At 45.8% G+C, this 9,390-nt stretch overlaps 1 long non-coding RNA gene across 2 annotated transcripts in view; it reads right to left on the bottom strand.

Moving 5' to 3' along the window:
- Positions 1 to 285: 285 nt before the first annotated feature.
- LOC144158961 (uncharacterized) overlaps positions 286 to 9,390 on the bottom strand; it is a 32,201-nt gene continuing 23,096 nt past the window's right edge. For both annotated transcript variants that reach the window (XR_013320215.1, XR_013320213.1), the window contains one exon: positions 286 to 399. This is a non-coding gene — a long non-coding RNA (uncharacterized LOC144158961). The remainder of the gene's footprint in view (positions 400 to 9,390) is intronic.

The raw sequence follows: 9,390 nt of genomic DNA, 5'->3' as shown, positions 1-9,390 counted from the left end.
GAGGACAAGAGAAATGATTCTAAAATCTTAAAATTTTCTTGTATTTTCCTGGCTGTTCCAAATCAAAACCAGAAAAATGCCTGTGAATTGGAAGATTTCTTTTCTTTCTTGCAGACAGTCAAGCAGCCTGGCCACCTTCGTGTGAAACTCATATATTTCAAACAAGCACATTTTTTCTCCTATATTTAGTACTATTTGAGCATACTGTTGCAAGCTATTGCTTTATTGTTGACGCAGTTTGAATGGAATGTGCTATAACATTTTACTTCTTATGGTTACTCTGTTACCTGAAGTAATGAAGTTTCATTTTTCATTTTGCAATGTTCGCCGTTGGAAGGCACTGCTGCTGTCATTGGTATTCAGGGGGGTGCGTACGTAGTCAGTTGTTCTGCCCGGAACCTGTGTTTGTTGTGTGAAAAACGGAGAGCCAAATAAAATGAAGGGAAATAAATGCAACGAATCATTGCGTGTGGGAATATTGCACTTGCCGCGTGTCTCTCTTCATCCAATTTAATTCCGCGAACACAGCCGCTTTGGTGTCAAGTGGTTTTCCGCCAATAAACAGCCGTACTAAGCATCATGATGACCGATACTTTATGATTTAAACAACCAAAGAAAACTGGCCTTAATCAACTCTTTCAATAAATACCTCCAGAAAAGTGCTATTAGTCTGCAAAGTTAGATAAAGCTCAATATATTGCGTAAAAGGCAAGAGCGAATATTCTGCGAGCGCTAATCACAGTTGTACACTTCAGCTCTAGGGTGGATGAAACGCGTGCCAGCAGGCTGCAGTCGAAGAAAAGTGTGCTCAGTTGAGTCGTTGAGTACTCATAATTTCATTCAGGTTGGATTCCGAATAAAAGCAAGCTTCAATAGATAGAAGAGTAAAATGCAGTAATATAAAGCAAAGATATCAGAAACAAAAATCAGGCGACAAAAACTTCTTTGGACGCAGATGATTAGAGATGCTTAAGTGATCCGTAATTTTGCATACAAGGTACTAAATGGAGGCCACGATTTGTTTTTCTGCTTCAGTAGTTACAGTCGTTGAACGACACCCGCCTTTGCCGTATAACGCGGGCGGTAGTGCTGTAAAATTATTAGCGACGACAGTGCCAACGGTGGAGTGCCCTTTTCGTGTGCTGGGCCGGAAGAGCTTCGTGCCCATAAGGAAGCAAGCACGCAACAAACAAGGAAGCAAGCAAACAAACAAACGAACGAACAAACAAACAAGCGGAAGCACACAAACGCCTCACGCTACGGATCGCCTCGCCCTTCAAAGAGACGCGGAGCTTGGGGGTTGTGCTGAAGCGTGGATGACTACCGCCACCTCGGGGAGGCGGAGAAAACTAGCCATGCACGTCGATGGAGCGCGGGAAAATACAGGGAAGTATTTTCGTTGACGCATAACAAACATGCACAAAACCCAATCCATGCGCAAGTTCCCAGTAAAAAAATTTACCGCCCGAATTCTCACTTTGCTTCAATTGTCCACAGACAATAGTCCGCCGTCACACCTGCCACGTAAGTTCCTCTCCAGTCACCTCTCACGCTGTTCCCGTCGTCCCGTCTCGCTCAATAGCGGAGAAGGTTTGCTCAAGTCAATTCAAATTTTTCACGCTCCCGCCATCATTTGGGACCTTTCGTTACTTTTGGACTTGAAATGATATCATAAGGTCTCCGTTTTGGCGCTAGCTGGTTTTGTATTTGTAGGTCAAAACATTTCGTTCAATGCGTCTTTTCTACTTGCTCTCCCAAATACTAGGCGCATGCCTATTTTCAATTAAAAAAACAGTTATGTGTTGATGTTTTGCCTGGAAATATGCCGAAAGTTATCTTTTTGATTAAACATGTTGGCAGGTGTGAAGTGTGGCACCGGATTTAGTAGCCTGGAAACGTTTCGCCTAGATAAACTTGTCGTTACCGAATTAACTTATCTTTTGACCGGGTGGTGGAATTGAAGAATATGCGTACATAAATACATGCATAACTACGTACCTACGTACATACATACATACATACATACATACATACATACGAATAAATGCGCAATGTTCTACATTTGGTAGTGTTAAGGTCCGTTCTCCATGTGTTGTACCAGTTCAAAATTGCGTTCATGCTGGTCAGCATAACGTGAACGTCAACCTATAATGTGAATTAGCATAATGTGAAAAGCCGACCTAAAACTGCAACCTGAGGCACGCCCGAACGAACAGTACTAAAAGAAGAATTCAAATTGTTAGCAGTAACAAACTGTGTTCGGTTGCAAAGAAAGTGTTCAAGCCATGCTTAGATTTAGTTTGCTCAATTTAGAAGGTAATAGCTTGCGTTGTACTCAAAAGCTTTGGAAAAATCGGGAAAAATACAATCTGCCAGCGAAGAACGGTTAATGATGATGTTAAGTACGTGATAAAGGGAATAAGTTGGGTTTTATAGGAGAAGGCACTGCGGAAGCCATGTCGGGCGCTGGAAAAAAAGTTAGGTTAAAGAACTTTTACAAAAATGCTCTCCAATATTTTGCAACGAATTCTAGTCAGAAATATTGAGTTAACTTGAAAGGTGAATTTCTCCTACCCGACTTAAGGATTGCCACAACATTCCCGACCTTCTGGTACTCAGGTAGAGTGGGGGCGTCAATAGGTCGCTGGAAAATGTTTGTCAAAAAGAAAGACAATAAAATTTATAACCTTTCAAAAATTCGTGGTAACTAAATAAACACCAGGGCTTCAGGAAGCCTTTAAATCTTCAATAATTTTTTTATTATGTGAAATTGGATAATTAGCGGTTCAATTTGCACGTACTCATAAGTTGGTATGTTTGGAATCGCAATTTTTGGAACAGAAATAAAAGAATTACTACAAAAACCATCATTTAAAAGCCTGGACATGTTATCTCAGATATATCAGAGACAAGCGAGCCGACTTCATCGAGCAGAATAATTAAATGACGAGTGTTAGGTTTAATTAGGCAACATAGGTTATTCGGCTTGTTTAACAGCGGGTCGAATAAAATGTATTGGGAGAAGTGCATTTTTGCTTCTTTAGCATTGGACACAGGAAAGGTTAGCCGCCTTCAAAGCATCCCATCTGGCATCAGAAGAAGAATGTTTTAGGGCCCAGTGCAGGCATTTTTTCTTGTTAGAGAGACGTCATAAATACGTTGCGTACTATAGTTCTCGCGCATGGATGAAATGAATCGGAATGGAACGTATTCGTTGATTAAATGGTTCACCAAGGCAGAGGAAAATGGACAGTTTCTGCCTAATCGTATGCAAATACGTTTTGTTCTCGCGATTTCGTTCGGTTCTTTTTTCGGTGTTTATTATAATCATCAGTATGTCAGAACTAAGTGGAGGAGGAGGAGGAAGTTGTTGTTGGGGGTGGGGGAAGGGGAGATAGAGGCCGGTAACTGTCTGGCGTTTTGCCGACACCTCAACCGGCCGAACGGAAGCGAGAGGGGGGACAGTAAAAATAGTAGAGAAGGAGGGATGGAGGAAGAGAGGGAGAATAATAATTCGGCACGCGACTCTTTTTTGTAGCACGCATCCGTCCCTGCAGACAGGGAAAAAGCGCGGCACACAGCAACCCGCCCAGGGAACATCACCGCAAACCCAGGGGTGCGCCAGGAAGAGATCAGAACCCCGGTAAGTGGGTCACGAGATTAGGTCACTGTGAAGGTGAGCAGACGGTTTGTGAGGGCCTCGAGTGGCGCGAGCGCAAGACCAGATGGTAGCCGAGGGGGTAACTACGCCTGTGCCGCCGCCGCCGCCGCAACAGTCTCTAGGTCTGAACTGTAACTACTGGAGAAGGGGTTACACGCTGGTTGGCGGTCGTGCTAGGTATGCATTATACATTGGTTAGCGGGTTATGCAGGAGTGGAGCAAAAGGTTGGGGCTGTCGGGGGGAGAGGTGGGAGGGAAAAAAAAGTAATAATAATAAAAAAAATTAAAGAAGGAAAAAAAAGGAAAAAAAAAACAGTACACCAAAAGAAAATTAATAACAAAAGAGGTTAAGCAGCTGAGCCGCAAAACAGGACCGGAATAGGAACGAACAGTGCGGTGTTGAATAAAAAAAATAAAAAAAAAGATAATGAGAAAAAAAGGAAACGAGAAAAAAAAGGAGTACACTAGATGCTAAGTAGTAGCTAAATTCTAATAACAACAATAAGGAAAAAGTTTAAGTTGATAAAAGGTAGTGGATAAATGTTAAACAGCTGAACAAGATATATAAGGGTTGAGCTAAACAAAGTAGATGAGAGTTGAACAGGTAAACATTACAAAGGAAAAAAAAACCAGATGGCAACAAGAATTAGACAAGCGCGGATACATGGGGATAGACAGTGAGATAATGACGCAGGTAAAAGGATAACTGGGAGTACGTGAGTCTGCTAGATAGAATCAGGAGGATTATATGGTAAAGGTTACGAGGGAATACTAAGTGATAAATGGTCACTCATGGTTGGTAAATGAGGTTATTCTGATGTAGTGTCTGGGTGGAAAATAAGTATAGAATCTAGAACATTAGCAAAGTTGTTCGCTTTCCGAATTGGATCGGTAACAGGCTGTGTAAGTAAAAAAATTGAGCAGGGGCTATTGGCCGCTTACGATTGGTCCAGTGGCAATCCCGCTTGGTTCGTCCAGTGGAAAGCCAGGTGCCACGTGACAATGGTGTTTAGCACGTCATGCAGCTCCAAAACTAAATTAGGTGGGTGGTTAAGGGGCCGATAACACCCCCCGACAACAGTTGACTGGTGCCCAAGTTTCAAGAATGCCCATACACGTTCGCGCTCAGCACATAAGTTGATCGGTTAATTTATGATGGTTTTGTTTATGGCTACAAGAACGCCATCGCGCAGTCGCTAAGTGCGGTCACAGCGGTAAGTGGTAAACCGAGATGGATTGTTGCAAAGGTCAGCGTCATGCATGTTTGAGTGCGACCAAGTTTCTGTTACTGAAGTTATGCAAGCGGTGCACGTTTCAACAAAAGAAATAAATGCATCTCGTTTATTAACAATACTTCTAACATTTTTACGTAATGTAGGCATGGGTTATAGTGCACCACGTCCTCTTGTGTTTCCACATGTGGTCCGAGATTTCGACCCTTGTGACACACTTTCTGTTGCGTGTGCTTTGTTAGGTGCACGTGCTTCAGGAACTGAGCGCGCGGATTCTAGTATGGTTTCATTACTAGAATTGTAGACGTAGCATTTTTTACCAACAATGAACTTGTTATGTCGAAAAAATACCCTGGTGCATTTTTTAGCGATATCCACACACTTTCAGCTTTCTTGGCGAGTAGTCGGTGTGTAGTTTCTCATAAACTTATACTGTTTTCTTTTAATTTTAGCGCAGTGCTAACATCTGGTTTTTTACTTTGAAAGGCAACAATTTAATGATGATAGGGCGCGGGTTCCATTTCCGGCCACGGCGGCAGCTTTTCTGGTCGACGCGAAAAGCAAAAACACCCATGTTAGAGCACTGCGCGGGCCTAATTTTTATGCCCGAGCCCGACCCGAGCCCGCTTTGTGAAGCCCGAGCCCGACCCGGGCCCGGGCATTCATAAGTGAGCCTAGCCCGGGCCCGGCCCGGGCCCGTCGACTCAAGCCCAGGCCCGGCCCGGGCCCGGTAATTTATTTTTGAGCCTAGGGAGGGCCCGCGTGTGTGTGACCAGGCCCGGTCTTAGACGCCAAAGAAAATTTGTTTATTATATTTGGTCCAGTGTCTTCGTAGCGGGAAATCAGACGGACCATCTAGTCTGTACAAGCACGTCCTGAATTGAAAGGCAAAAAATAAGGGTTTAAAAGTGCACGTAGTTTAGCTTACACCCTCTGCAGTTCACGCCACATTGGCGTAATAATAGCTCGCATTCTTACAGAACAGACGCCATCACCTTTGATGCCCAGACTCTTGGCAACTCCACGTGGTTGTCTCGGTCACAAGTTTATATTGCTGAAATTCTTGCTCCCCATTTGAATCCACGAGTATGTGCGTGCATTGAAATATTTTCCGTGCAGTGGTTGTTAAGCGGTGGCGCTTCTCTAGCACGCGAGTTTGATTGATTTCCAGGCATGGCAGCCGTATTTAGATTGGTTCGACATCTAAAACACACGTACATATACATAGGTGCACAGCTCCAGGGTGTCTTAATTCCTTCCCCGCTAGGGCATTCCTTGTAACGGTATCTTTGATATGTTGTACACCAAAATATAAAATCTTGATGAGTACATGACATGTCATTAAAATTACAGTATAGTGACTATCAGACCTAGCAAAGCACGTTTTAAAAACAATGTGTACAACTAACATCAGAAGCGCGTAAAAGTAAACTCAGAGTATTCATTTTTATGCTCTTTTCTAACCTTCACGTCGGAACTATTAACGGCCGGGCCCATGAATTCAAGTCCGAGCCCGGACCGGGCCCACCGATAATTGACTTCGGGCGGCCCGGCCCGGCGCACGGGCCGGGTCGGGCCCGGGCTTTCGGGCCGGCCCGGGACCGGGCTTTCGGGCCGGCCCGGGCACGTGCAGTGCTCTAGCCCATGTGCTCGAGATTTCCGCGCACGTGAAAGATGCCCAGGTGGTCAAAATAAATCCGGAGCCGTCCAATATAGTGCCCCACATGGCTGGTGTATCGTCGGGGCGTTAAACCTCATATTCAATCAATCAATCAACCAACATACTTATGACGGGGAGGCATTTTGAACGGAGAAAGTGCCGATACGGTCCGCGCTCTATATTTCATGCGGGGACAATTCAAGGGACTCCGCAACACTTTTTTCAACTTATTCTAAGTCCTAAACGCTGTCAGAACGTCGCCAACAAACGTATGTGCACCAGGTACATAGAATACGGAGTTGCAAAGTACCTCAGCCAAAAATCACTCCTCTACGCCAGATAACTTGGAAATTTGTACAAAAGATTTTTCCCTTTTTCCTGAGTCATGGCGTTCTTTGAGCGCTCGAATTGCGTCATTACAGCAATGTTGCGGCTATTGGCCGCTTCCCTTCTGTTGCAGCAACTGACACATTCGATAGCCACTATAGAAAAAAGTCGCAAAGTACAGCAGAAACAGAAGGTGGAGAGTTCTGTTGCGACGAACAAATAACGCTGTGCCGCTCCGGGCGGTTGATAGCTATTGCATTGACAATGCTTCTAGACGCGAAGGAAAAAGTGAGAGCACTTATCAAAAGTGGTGCAGTTTTCCTTTCACTGTCGCGTGCTGCTGCCGCTGAGAACACAGAACTGCTTTTACTGCGGATCAGTATATGTCTATCCCCCCCCCTCCGGTTTTCATTCCCGCGAGGCCGCTTTACTCGACGCCACTCCGGGGCTTCTCACCCACGTCGACCCATCTGTTTCAAATGTTACTCCCCTCACCACTACCGATGCCTCTTTCATAAGCTCCGCAATCGCCTGAAAACGGCGGCAGCGCTATATCAGATGATTACCGAAAATCAACGGAAGCGCGAATGGGCGTAAGAAGGACGAAACGCCCCCGCCGCCGAACATGTAGCCGCCGTCGTCGCTAGCTCGAAGGCCACCTCACCGAGTAGAGTTGGGAATCCCTCCCGGTTGAAGAGCAATTTTTCCGGTTGGAACGCTGGTGTGAGCCCATAAGTCCTCAGCTTGAAAGGATTTCCGAGTAACATTTTCGCGGGTGTATTTCAGGACTAAGTAGGCGCCCGTCACCGGTTGCCGGTTTATGCGTGCACGGGTTTCGGACGAAAGGAGAGGGGAAGGGCACGTGCAGTTGGGCTTCATGACGCTACCGTGGTCATGCCCGTTGTGCTGGTGGGAGATTTAAACGTGGAAGTCTTATGGCTCAATGCGCCTTATTAGCTGTCTTCAGTAATCGAGCGGTCTGTTACTGCGTTACGCAGGAAGTAAGATGCTTACGACGGAGGGAGGGAAACGAAGAGAGAGAGAGCGAGAGAGAGAGAAAGAGAGAGAGAGAAAGAGAGAGAGAGAGCGAGAAAGAGAGAGAGAGAGAGAGAGAGAGAGAGAGAGAGAGAGAGAGAGAGAGAGAGAGAGAGAGAGAGAGAGAGAGAGAGAGAGAGAGAGAGAGAACTGTAATTTGGAAGAGTCTGGTGACCGACAGCTGCAGCTTGCCGGTGGCCTCGGCCGCTCATTCCGTTAGGATCTTCTGAACTTGCAGGTCTGAGCTGCCCAGCGCCTCCTCCAGCCACATGTTAGGCTGTTGGAATAGACAGATAGATGAAAATTTATTAGGAAGGGGCTGGTGCAGTGGCCTAGAAAGATGGTAGGGAGGGAAGGGAAGGAAAGGGGTCAAATTATGTCCGTCTCCCGATGTCAGTGTTCCCCACAGGAACACTGAACACGGGCGGCATTGGTGCACTGTGAATGCAAATATCTCCGTTGGAACGAAGCTGGCGTCCTTCTAGGTTTTAACGTGCTACGGGACGGACGCATGCATCGTTCCCTGAGAGAAAGAACAGCAGGAATTAAAGGAGCGCCGGTCTGAACAGAAGCGCGAATGTGCTCGAAAACAACGTAAAGCCGCTGCCCCCCCCCCCCCCATTACCGCCTCACGTTCCAGGTCGTCGAGTAGCTGCGAATACCTCCCGAATGAACAGCAACTTTCCCCCTTGGAACCCCGCCGTGAGCAAATATTACGCGCACATAACCGGTTGCCGGTTTATGCGTGCACGTATTGGGAGTGCAAGGGGGGGGGGGCGTGTACGCACAGCTATAGGTTTCATGCCCTTATTGGTAAAATATCCATTGTGCTGACGGGAGGTGTAAGCGTGGACGCAAAACGGCTCAATGCGACTTGTCCGGTGCCCTCAGTGGACGAGCGACTGGGGTTGGTGCGTTAAACAAACAACTACGACATGGTATTAGAGAGCTCCATGCTTGTCCGCTAGAATAAAGCTCGCGTCCTTCCACGTTTCATTCAGCTAATTGGCTAGGTAGTAGGCTCAGTCGTAAATTACGAACAAACGTGTTTTTATTCGTAATTTACGCAATCATATTTCGCAGATCATCTTTCTTCACAGAGTGGAAGGACAATTTTTTTTCTGCCGGAACCATATTTTTCGCCGTATAGAATGCCGTACTGGACGACGTTGCTTCGTCTAGACGTGTCCTCAAGGACTTGTGGCTGATACAGTACGGCATCTTTCTTAGTTTTCACGGCTTCGGTAGTGTCCTTTACAAATTTAAGTTTCTGTTTTGTTCTACCGATATCATTGTTTGCAGTTTCGAAGGATTCAGGTGGAGAAAAAATGTCTACAAGCTTAGTTTGTATGGTAACCTGACTTAATTCAATTGAATTATTGTCAGTGCTAAGTTCCGTGGTGCGCGCGCCAATGGCTTCTAATAGTTCAAGTAGCTCTCCAGCGTTCTGTGATTGTGTGCGTACCGTGGGGGGA

Source organism: Haemaphysalis longicornis, unplaced genomic scaffold (genome assembly GCF_048455015.1).
Source record: "Haemaphysalis longicornis isolate Haplotype H1 unplaced genomic scaffold, Haemaphysalis longicornis Haplotype H1 scaffold_10, whole genome shotgun sequence".
NCBI lineage: Eukaryota > Metazoa > Arthropoda > Arachnida > Ixodida > Ixodidae > Haemaphysalis > Haemaphysalis longicornis.
This window is presented reverse-complemented; position numbering and strand designations above follow the sequence as displayed.